Source organism: Triticum dicoccoides, chromosome 6B (genome assembly GCF_002162155.2).
Source record: "Triticum dicoccoides isolate Atlit2015 ecotype Zavitan chromosome 6B, WEW_v2.0, whole genome shotgun sequence".
NCBI classification, from domain to species: Eukaryota; Viridiplantae; Streptophyta; class Magnoliopsida; order Poales; family Poaceae; genus Triticum; species Triticum dicoccoides.
Window position 1 is genome coordinate 516,057,516 of NC_041391.1, and position 9,856 is coordinate 516,067,371.

The following is a 9,856-nucleotide window of genomic DNA, read 5'->3' on the forward strand; positions in this document are numbered from 1 at the left end:
CGAGCGATTGCACTAGCTACGTTACTGAACCCGAATCGATCCCTTGGCTGTTAATTGAACCCGAGTGATTCCTTTGCTACTGCTGCTAACTGAAGCCGATCAAAGCTGCCTCTTTATGAACAGTCCCCGGTGGGGGTTGGATGAACAGTTCCCCATGTGGGGTTGGATGAATATGATCCCATGGTAGTAGAGGCCGTTGCCACTGGATGAACAGGACCCCGATCGAGGAGGTGGGGGTGGATAGATAGTAGCTGGTGGAGGGACCCCGTGGAGGTCTAGTTTAACAGGACCCCGTGGAGGGCTGGTTGAACAGGACCCCGTGTGAAGCGTTTGTTGAACAGTAGCCGGTGGAGGCTGGATGAACAGGACCTCATGGTGAGCAGTAGCTGGTGGAGGCTAGAGGAAGTCGATGATGGATGAACAGTAGCCCGTGGAGGCTAGAGCGAGGCAGTAGACGGTGGATGAACAGTAGCCCATGGAGTCCCGTTTTGTGGTATGCCGCACCCCTCCTGATGAACAGGACCCCGTTTCGACTGTAGGTGCTCCAACACAAGTCCGTTTCCTCCGTTTTGCGGTATGCCACACACCTTCCGATCAGCAGCACCCCGTTTCGACCGTAAGCACTCGAATAGAAGGACGTTTCCTCCGTTCTGGGGTACGCCAGACTTTTCTTGATGAACAAGACCCTGTTTCGACCATACGCGGTTGAACAGAAGGCCGTTTTCCTCTGTTCTACGGTAGCTAGACCCCGTTTCGGCTGTTCCATCCAAGCCTGTTGGCTCCCGATGAACATGACATGTTCTGATGCAGTGGCTTGGCTACCGATGAACAGGACGCATTCCGACCCAGTGGCTTCCCTCCCGATGAACGGGATGCTGCTTCCTTCATTCCGACCCAGCCGGTTAGTTGCCGATGAATAGGACAATGTCGCTGCCATCCGTTGCCTGTCCATGTACACGAGCCCTGGTCGTACAAATGCGTGAGTAGGCATTTGAGACCCCGCCCATATGTACGTACATGGCCGTATGTTTTGGCATCTACCTATACATACATGTACACGGTTTTGACTGGACTGCGTGAACTGCTACGTCAGGGGCTCTACTACTACACGTGCCGCTGCTTGCTCGGCCTCGGTTCATCGTTGCAGAGAGACCGATCGACTAGTATGTACATACACGTTCGTGACCAGAATGACAATGCTACGTACGCTTCGACCAGGTGGGTCCCGACTGTCAGGGAGGATAAAGAGGCACTTCCTTGCGTGCGAAGTTATTGATGGTGGGTCCCAGCGGTTAGGGGGAGAATCATTTTTTTCCCGTAATATGGACGCACTTCCTTGCTTGCAAAGATGTAGCTGGTAGTTTCCAGCTGTCAAGGGGAAACATTTTTTTTGCAAAATACAGAGTCCCTTCCCGTGGGTCCCCGCTGTCACGTCAAGGAATAATTATTTTATGTCTAAAATGAAGGCACTTCCTTGGTATGTCGTGAACCCAGTTGTCAGGCTCTCCATGTATAGTCCTCTTCCAAAGTCGTTCCTTGACCATGTTGACCACGCCACACCGAGAGAACCAAGGCGGTGGACGACAACGAGTCCTAGGATGGGGATGATGCCGAGCTAGGGAAGATGCGACAGTGTATGCCCACGCGGAGAGGAGTATGAGGGTTGATTGGTTCGGCTGCGGTGTGAGGCTGCCGTCGCCTCAGAATAACACGGGTTGTTGGTGAGTAGAGGGATGGCTTGGCCAGTGGTGGGAGTAGGGTGGGACGGTGAGGCCTGCGCGGCAGCATATCCAGCCACTGGAGGCAGGAGCAAGCGGTCTCGCCGGCGCTGGTTTGGGTGGCTGGAAGAAGAGCAACGATTGAAGAAGCAGCAGGACTGTTTGATTAAAATCCAATGGTCACTACTGCTAGAATTGTTTGTTGACTAAGTTGACAAAGACCTGCGTACGCGTCAACTTAGTAGGCCCATAGGTCAGCCTCCGAACAGGTCTACCCTAGATGTCAGTGGGAGGAATCAATTTTTCGCGTAATAAGCAGGCATTTGCTTGCGTGCGGCCATGGACCATGGGGGTCCCTACTGTCAACCTCTCCACATACATCCCTATTATTCCGATGGCTGTCGTTTGTTGAATGTTGAGCACACCGCACCTAGAGCACCAACACGATGGACGATGGTGAGGCCTAGGAATGGAATAACCCGGAGCCGGCGAAGACACAACAGTGGATGCCCATGCTGAGGAGAGTATGACGGTTGATTGGTTCGGCTGCGGCGTGAAGGTCCCATCAGCAGAGAAGGCTACAGGTGCGTAGATGGATGGCCAGGCCAGCGGAGGGAGTAGGGTGGGTTGGTGAAGCCTGTGCGACATCACAGCCGTCCACAAGAGGAGGGAGCAGGCAGTCCCGCCAGCACTGATTTAGGTGGCTGGAGCAGGAAGATGAGAGATTGAAGAAGCACATCGGCCGTTGGATGGACATCCAATAGTCACTGCTGCTAGATCGTGTGTTTACTGACAAAGCCTTGCGTAAACAAGTCAGCCTCGAAATCTATGGCGTGTACAACCCAGTTGCTATTTTTTTTTATAATTTAAAGACCATTTTCTAATTCATATGGAATTTATTGCAGCCCATTTTCCATTTTTAGAATTGCTGCCCATTTTCTGGGTAGTGCGAGGCTTAAAATTTTGAACTAAAAAATATGCGAAATTTTAAAAATTTGCATATTTTTGCTGGGGAACAAAATATTCTTATAAATCCAAAAATTAGTAGCCATACTAAAGCAAATTTAAAAATAAAGTAGTATTATGTCATGTTAAATTCCAATGAAATATAAAATATCATTGAAGAATAAAAACAAAAAAGAAATAAATTGCCCATTTGCTATATTTTTTTGGAATTTGTAACCCCTTTCATATTACTTTTAAGATATACTGCCCATACTCTTTGACCAGGCCGGAAGGCATACCTCCACGTCTTAAAATATTTGCAGTCCAGTAAGCCGGAGAAAAAAAATAGGCCAAGCTTGGGTATTCTTCAAAAAGAAATAGTGGGCTACCTACTTTCCCAAAGAAAAAATTGTTGGGTTGGTCATGTTGTTAGACGGGCCACAAAGACCGCACAACCCAGTTTATAGCCTGCTCCTCTGAACAAATCCTCAAAAAAAAGTTGTGCAATTCTGTCGTGAATTGACTATACGTTGGCAATGATGTGGGTCCCAGATATCAGCAGGGTGGATTAGAGTAAAAAACGAGGGGTGTATCTGGGTAGTAAAAGAGGTGCTTGATTGTGTTCGGGAGTGGACCTAGTGGGTCCGTACTGTCATACTCACAACTATAGTCCTCTTGTGATTCACTATGTTGACAAGGCCGCACAGCGGCGCCGCGGCGAGCGCACCAAGGCGGAGGACGACGGTGAGGCCTCAGACGGGAATGAAAAGGAGCCAGGGAACATGCAGCAGGATGGCCGTTGGTGGAGGGGAGTATGAGGGTTCACTGGTTCTGGTGCGGGGTAGGCTTCCATCGCCAGAGAAGAATAGGATGTTGAGGGGAGTAAAGGGATGGCCTGGCCAGCATTTCAGGGTACGATATGGCGGCGATGCCTGCATGGCAGCACAACCAGCCATAGAAGGCGGGAACAGGCGCTCCTGTCGGTGCAGGTTTGGTTTTGGCGGCTGGACCGATCAGACCCAAAAACTCATTATGCTGGATTATAAGAATTAATTTTATATGGCTAAACTTATTGTAAAATGCTGCGGAGCACCTTTTTCTTGAGGTTTTTTTGAGAGAATTTTCTTCTTGAGGTGTGAAGCCGAGCACATTCAGAAGCCCTGAGATAAAGTGGTGTGACCAATGTGTTGGGCTGGGTTGGGCACTCTTATCAAAAAATAATAATGGACCAAAACTATTTACAACGTTGACTATGATTTGAATGTAATATCGACTGAATGGTGGGAGAAAAAAGACTGGTCGCTATCTTTGCCTAAGAATAATATCGACTGAATGTAATGACACTCTCATAGGAAACAATATCCTCCAGTTAAATTTTGACTTTTCAAATCGTAAATTTAAAGAACTGGTGTCACATCCCGAGTTCTGACAATGCCTAGTGCATGCATTAGAGTGTTACATCATGTTTAAATTTCATTTAAACCTGAGATGGGGATTGACTAAGCCCTAACACCAAATGAATTCAACTAGGGTCAAAATAAAACCTTTTTCATTGAACTCAAAATGTCCTCTAAAAATGTTCAACATTTCTGGTTTGAGGTGGAAGCATCTACCAAAAATGGTTTATATTTTTGCAGGGCATATTTGGTCACTGAATTAAACCATATTGTATTTGACTTTGGACATTTAAATACTATAAATAATTTAAATGTTCAAATAAATGTTGGAAAATTGTTAGGGGTCACTGAAATAATTCAGAAAGCACCCATAACTGTTTCCAGGATTTTATAAAATGATTTGATATTTTAAATCAAATCAAAAACAAATTGCAGAAAATAGAAAAGATAAAACAGAACAGAATTATAAAAGAGAAAGAGAAAGACTCGTACCTGGGCCACTTACCTGTAGCCGGCCCAGCTCCCCCACCTGGCGGCCCAGCCCACCTCCTCCCCCTTGTCATCTTCCTTCCCTCGCACCGAAGCAGCTCGGTGGCGAGCGCCGATGCCGCCTCGGCCACCTCCTGCTTCCACCGAGGCGTTCCCGAGCCTCCCCCTCACGCCACGCACTTCCCCTCGCCCCTGCACTTCCCCTCTCTTCCCCTGGACCCCGTTCCCTCCTCTGCTTTCCTCCCTGCACGCGCCCGAGCGGAGCTCGTCGTCGCCGACGCCGTTCGCCGTAGCCACCGTGCTCCTCACTGCCACCCGAAGTACCCAGGAGATCCGCCTCGACCACCTCTTCCTCCTCGCCGAGAAGCGCACCGCGGGAGCCCCTGCAACGTCGCCACCGCTGTCTTCTTCAACCTCGGGACCGCCGGCCATCTTCGTCAAATTCGTCGGCTCCGGTGCCTCCCCGAGCTCCCCGAGGCCACCGTCGCAACCCCTGTGAGCTACTCTTCCATTCCCCCTCCTCCTCGCGCTCGTTCCCGTACCCTAGCCGCCTTTTCACCGGAGCCGATTGCTCCTCGCCGCCGGCCATGGCGTGGCCGTGGCCACAGCCACCGCAGCTCGCTCCTGAGCCAACCCGCATGCTCACCGCAACCTCAGGAACCCAAAGCACTTAACCATTCGTCCTCCCGTGCACTGCAGCGCCGATCCCGCGAAACCCCGAGCTCCGGCCGCCGCCTCGGGCTCCATTCCGGCGAACCCCGGCCACCCCCGCACCTCCCGTTGGTCCCCCTAGATGCGCACGGGCGCGGGCTACCTCCTGGTGCCCTTGGCGCGTCGATCCGATGCCCCTAGCGCAAGTCCGGCGTTCCCCCGCCGTGCGGAATGGTCGCCGCCGGCGAAACTCCGGCGACTGCCGATGTGGCACGCCTAATTAGCACTAATGACCACACTAAACACCCCCACAGCCACTGACAGTGGGCCCCACCCCTGGTCAAACCCCAGTCAGCGCTGGGTTTGACCGGGATTAGCTCCTGTGTCACTGACGTGTGGACCCCACACGTCAGGTTTGACCTGGACGGCGCCCGTTGACCTGCTGACGTCATGCCAACGTCATGCTGACGCAATATTCATTTTCTGGAATTTAGTTTATTTTATTATATTCAGAAAATTCCAGAAAATGGCTAAAACTTCAATAAATCATAGAAATTAACCGTAACTCCAAATTAAATAATTTATATATGAAAAATTATCAGAAAAATTCAAGGAATCCATCTGTACCATTTTCATGCATGTTAAAACAACTTATCACTACTGTTTAGAGCAAATGAAGTGAATGACATTTAAATAACCACATATGGAGTTTGAATTTGAATCTTGGATTCAAACCAACTTCATTTAATCTGGTTTTAGGTGCATTAGCCCAAAACACATTCATATTGCCATGTCATGAGCATACATCATATTGTGCATTGCATTGATCGTGCTTTTTTCTGTATTGCCGGTATTTGTCCCCTCTCGATAGACGTGTACCGATGATGTGATCGTTGACACTGATGAAGACTCAATGTTATCTTCAGAAGTGCCAGGCAAGCAAAACCCCCTTGTTCATTCCGATACAATCCTACTCTCTCGCTCCTGCTCTCTTTTACTGCATTAGGACAACAACGATTCATCTGTTACTTGCTGCGGTAGCTGAACCCCTTTATCCTCTGCATGACCTGTCATTGCCACAGTAAATAGATGAAACCCACTAGCATGAGTAGGAGTTGTTTGAGCCCTGATGTGCCTACTCATTCATGTTTGTTACCATGCCTGCTACTGCTTAGAGTTGAGTCGGGTCTGATTCATCGGGGATGAATCAGAGGCGTGTGAACCTGTCCTTCTGTGTGTGAGCTAAGTGTGTGAACACGATTTGGTAAAGGTAGCGGTGAGAGGCCATGTAGGAGTACATGGTGGGTTGTCTCATTGCAGCCGTCCTCAGGAACTGAGTTCTGCGTTTGTGATCCATGATTCAGCTACTACCACGCATTGGGCCCGAAACCAATGGACCCTCTCGGCTTCTTGATCACCCTTGTCCTCTGTCCAGGAGTTGCAAGTAGTTTCTGGTGTTTGTAGTATGCTGGAGGCCGTACGCAGCGCTGACCGTAGGGGTGGGCTGTGATGCGGTAGGCACGTGGCACGGTGTACCGGGCGCCCGTTTGGTGTCTCGGGAACCCTGTTCACATCGTTTGGGGCTGTGAGCGAAACTCCGGCCGGAACTCCTCATGGATGGAACCCGAATAGGCGATAAACCTGGACTAGAGACTTGAGTGTTTAGGTAGGCCGTGGCCGACACCCACGTTGGGCTTCGGCTTGAAGGTTGCCGAGTACATGTCGTGTAAATGGCGGTAAGTGGTGAGAGCGTGTGTGAAGAAGTACACCCCTGCAGGGTTAACATCATCTATTCAAATAGCCGTGTCCGCGGAAAAGGACTTCTGGGTTGCTTATATCAGTTCATAGACAAATGAAAGTGGATACTCTAAAATACGCAAGATAAGCGTGAGTGCTATGGATGGCGTTCTCGTAGGGAGACGGGAGCGGATCCATAGTGGTGTATTGATATGGTGAATATGTGGACTCGTGTGCGCCACCTCAAAAGAGTCGCTTGCAGTCGTAGTTTAGGATAGCCACCGAGTCAAAGCTGGCTTGCTGCAGTTAAACCCCACCATCCCCTTGTTGAAAATGATGCATATGTAGTTAGTTCTGATGTAAGTCTTGCTGGGTACATTTGTACTCACGTTTGCCTATTTTATGTTTTTGCAGAGAGACTTCAGTCTCACTAGTAGTTCCACGTGGACTTCGACGTTTAGCTTGTTACCTCAGCTACGATCTTGTGCCCTCGGCAGGATCTGATCGATAGTCAGGCTTCTCAGCCTTTTTCATTTATAGATGTCTGTACTCAGACATGATAGCTTCCGCTTGTGCTTTGACTTGTATGCTCTGATTGTTGGGTCATGAGACCCATGTTTGTAATGTCTCGCTCCTCGGAGCCTATTGAATAAACTACTTGAGTCGTAGAGTCATTTTGTGATGCCATGTTGTATTGCACATATCGAGCATATTGTGTGTATGTTATTGAAATGCTTGGTATGTGTGGGATCTGACTATCTAGTTGTTATCTTTAGTAGCCTCTCTTACCGGGAAATGTCTCCTAGTGTTTCCACCGAGCCATGGTAGCTTGCTACTGCTCCGGAACACTTAGGCTGGCCGGCATGTGTCCTTCTTCGTTCCTGTGTCTGTCCCTTCGGGGAAATGTCACGCGATGAATACCGGAGTCCTGTTAGCCCGCTACAGCCCGGTTCACCGGAGTCCTGCTAGCCCAGTGCTACAGCCTGGATTCACTCGCTGATGACCGACACGTTCGATGCTGGGTCATGGATGCCTGTCCCTGTAAGTTTGTGCCACTTTGGATTTACGACTAGCCATGTCAGCCCGGGCTCCTTATCATATGGATGCTAGCGACACTGTCATATACGTGTGCCAAAAGGCGCAAACGGTCCCGGGTAACGGTAAGGCGACACCCGTGGGAATACCGTGCGTGAGGCCGCAAAGTGATATGAAGTGTTACATGCTAGATCTATGTGGCATTGAGTCGGGTATGGTGAATATGTGGACTCGTGTGCGCCACCTCAAAAGAGTCGCTTGCAGTCGTAGTTTAGGATAGCCACCGAGTCAAAGCTGGCTTGCTGCAGTTAAACCCCACCATCCCCTTTGTTGATAATGATGCATATGTAGATAGTTCTGATGTAAGTCTTGCTGGGTACATTTGTACTCACGTTTGCCTATTTTATGTTTTTGCAGAGAGACTTCGGTCTCACTAGTAGTTTCGCGTGGACTTCGACGTTTAGCTTGTTACCTCAGCTACGATCTTGTGCCCTCGGCAGGATCTGATAGATAGTCAGGCTTCTCAGCCTTTTTCATTTATAGATGTCTGTACTCAGACATGATAGCTTCCGCTTGTGCTTTGACTTGTATGCTCTGATTGTTGGGTCGTGAGACCCATGTTTGTAATGTCTCGCTCCTCGGAGCCTAATGAATAATTACTTGAGTCGTAGAGACATGTTGTGATGCCATGTTGTATTTGCACATATCGAGCATATTGTGTGTATGTTATTGAAATGCTTGGTATGTGTGGGATCTGACCATCTAGTTGTTTATCTTTAGTAGCCTCTCTTACCGAGAAATGTCTCCTAGTGTTTCCACTGAGCCATGGTAGCTTGCTACTGCTCCGGAACACTTAGGCTGGCCGGCATGTGTCCTTCTTCGTTCCTGTGTCTGTCCCTTCGGGGAAATGTCACGCGATGAATACCGGAGTCCTGTTAGCCCGCTACAGCCCGGTTCACCGGAGTCCTGCTAGCCCAGTGCTACAGCCTGGATTCACTCGCTGATGACCGACACGTTCGATGCTGGGTCATGGATGCCTGTCCCTGTAAGTTTGTGCCACTTTGGGTTTACGACTAGCCATGTCAGCCCGGGCTCCTTATCATATGGATGCTAGCGACACTGTCATATACGTGTGCCAAAAGACGCAAACGGTCCAGGGTAAAGGTAAGGCGACACCCGTGGGAATACCGTGCGTGAGGCCGCAAAGTGATATGAAGTGTTACATGCTAGATCTATGTGGCATTGAGTCGGGGTCCTGACAGCGTTGGTATCAGAGCTTGACTGCCTGTAGGATTACCAAGCCAAACTGGTCGAAGTTGAGTCTAGAAATTCTTTAGTTATATAAGGGAATTGATTGTGGGATGGAACGTAAGGCTCTTTTTACTCCTTATACCTCATGCCCTTCTGATCTGAGTCATCTTATTTTTCCTACGGGGTTAAGAAACTAGGCTATCTCTTCTTTCTATCAGGATCACGTGTTACTAATCAGTGGACTTATAAGATTGTTGGATTTAAGTCTCAGTTCAGTTCCTACTACTCCCGTATGATAATTGCTGATCTCGGAACCTTGATATTGTGCTTCTAAGTGGTTATGCCACCATTTTTGTGAATGTCTCAAATCTTTTCCGAGCATTTACAGCCGTTATGCTGTCCGAGTCATCCCAGGTTTCTAAATAGTCCGATGCATTTGCAAATCCCTTCCTTCTGTTTCCGATGTGCCTTTGGTCAGATTAATCACACAAATTAGTGAGTTGAGGTACTTTATTGCCTCGACATATATGTTGGAATAATTATTATGACCCTAGGTGTTTTAGGGAGTCACCTAGTAATCTAGCAACGTTTTGTGTTCCCAGTGTGAAGATTCTGGCCGTCATTATCGAAAGC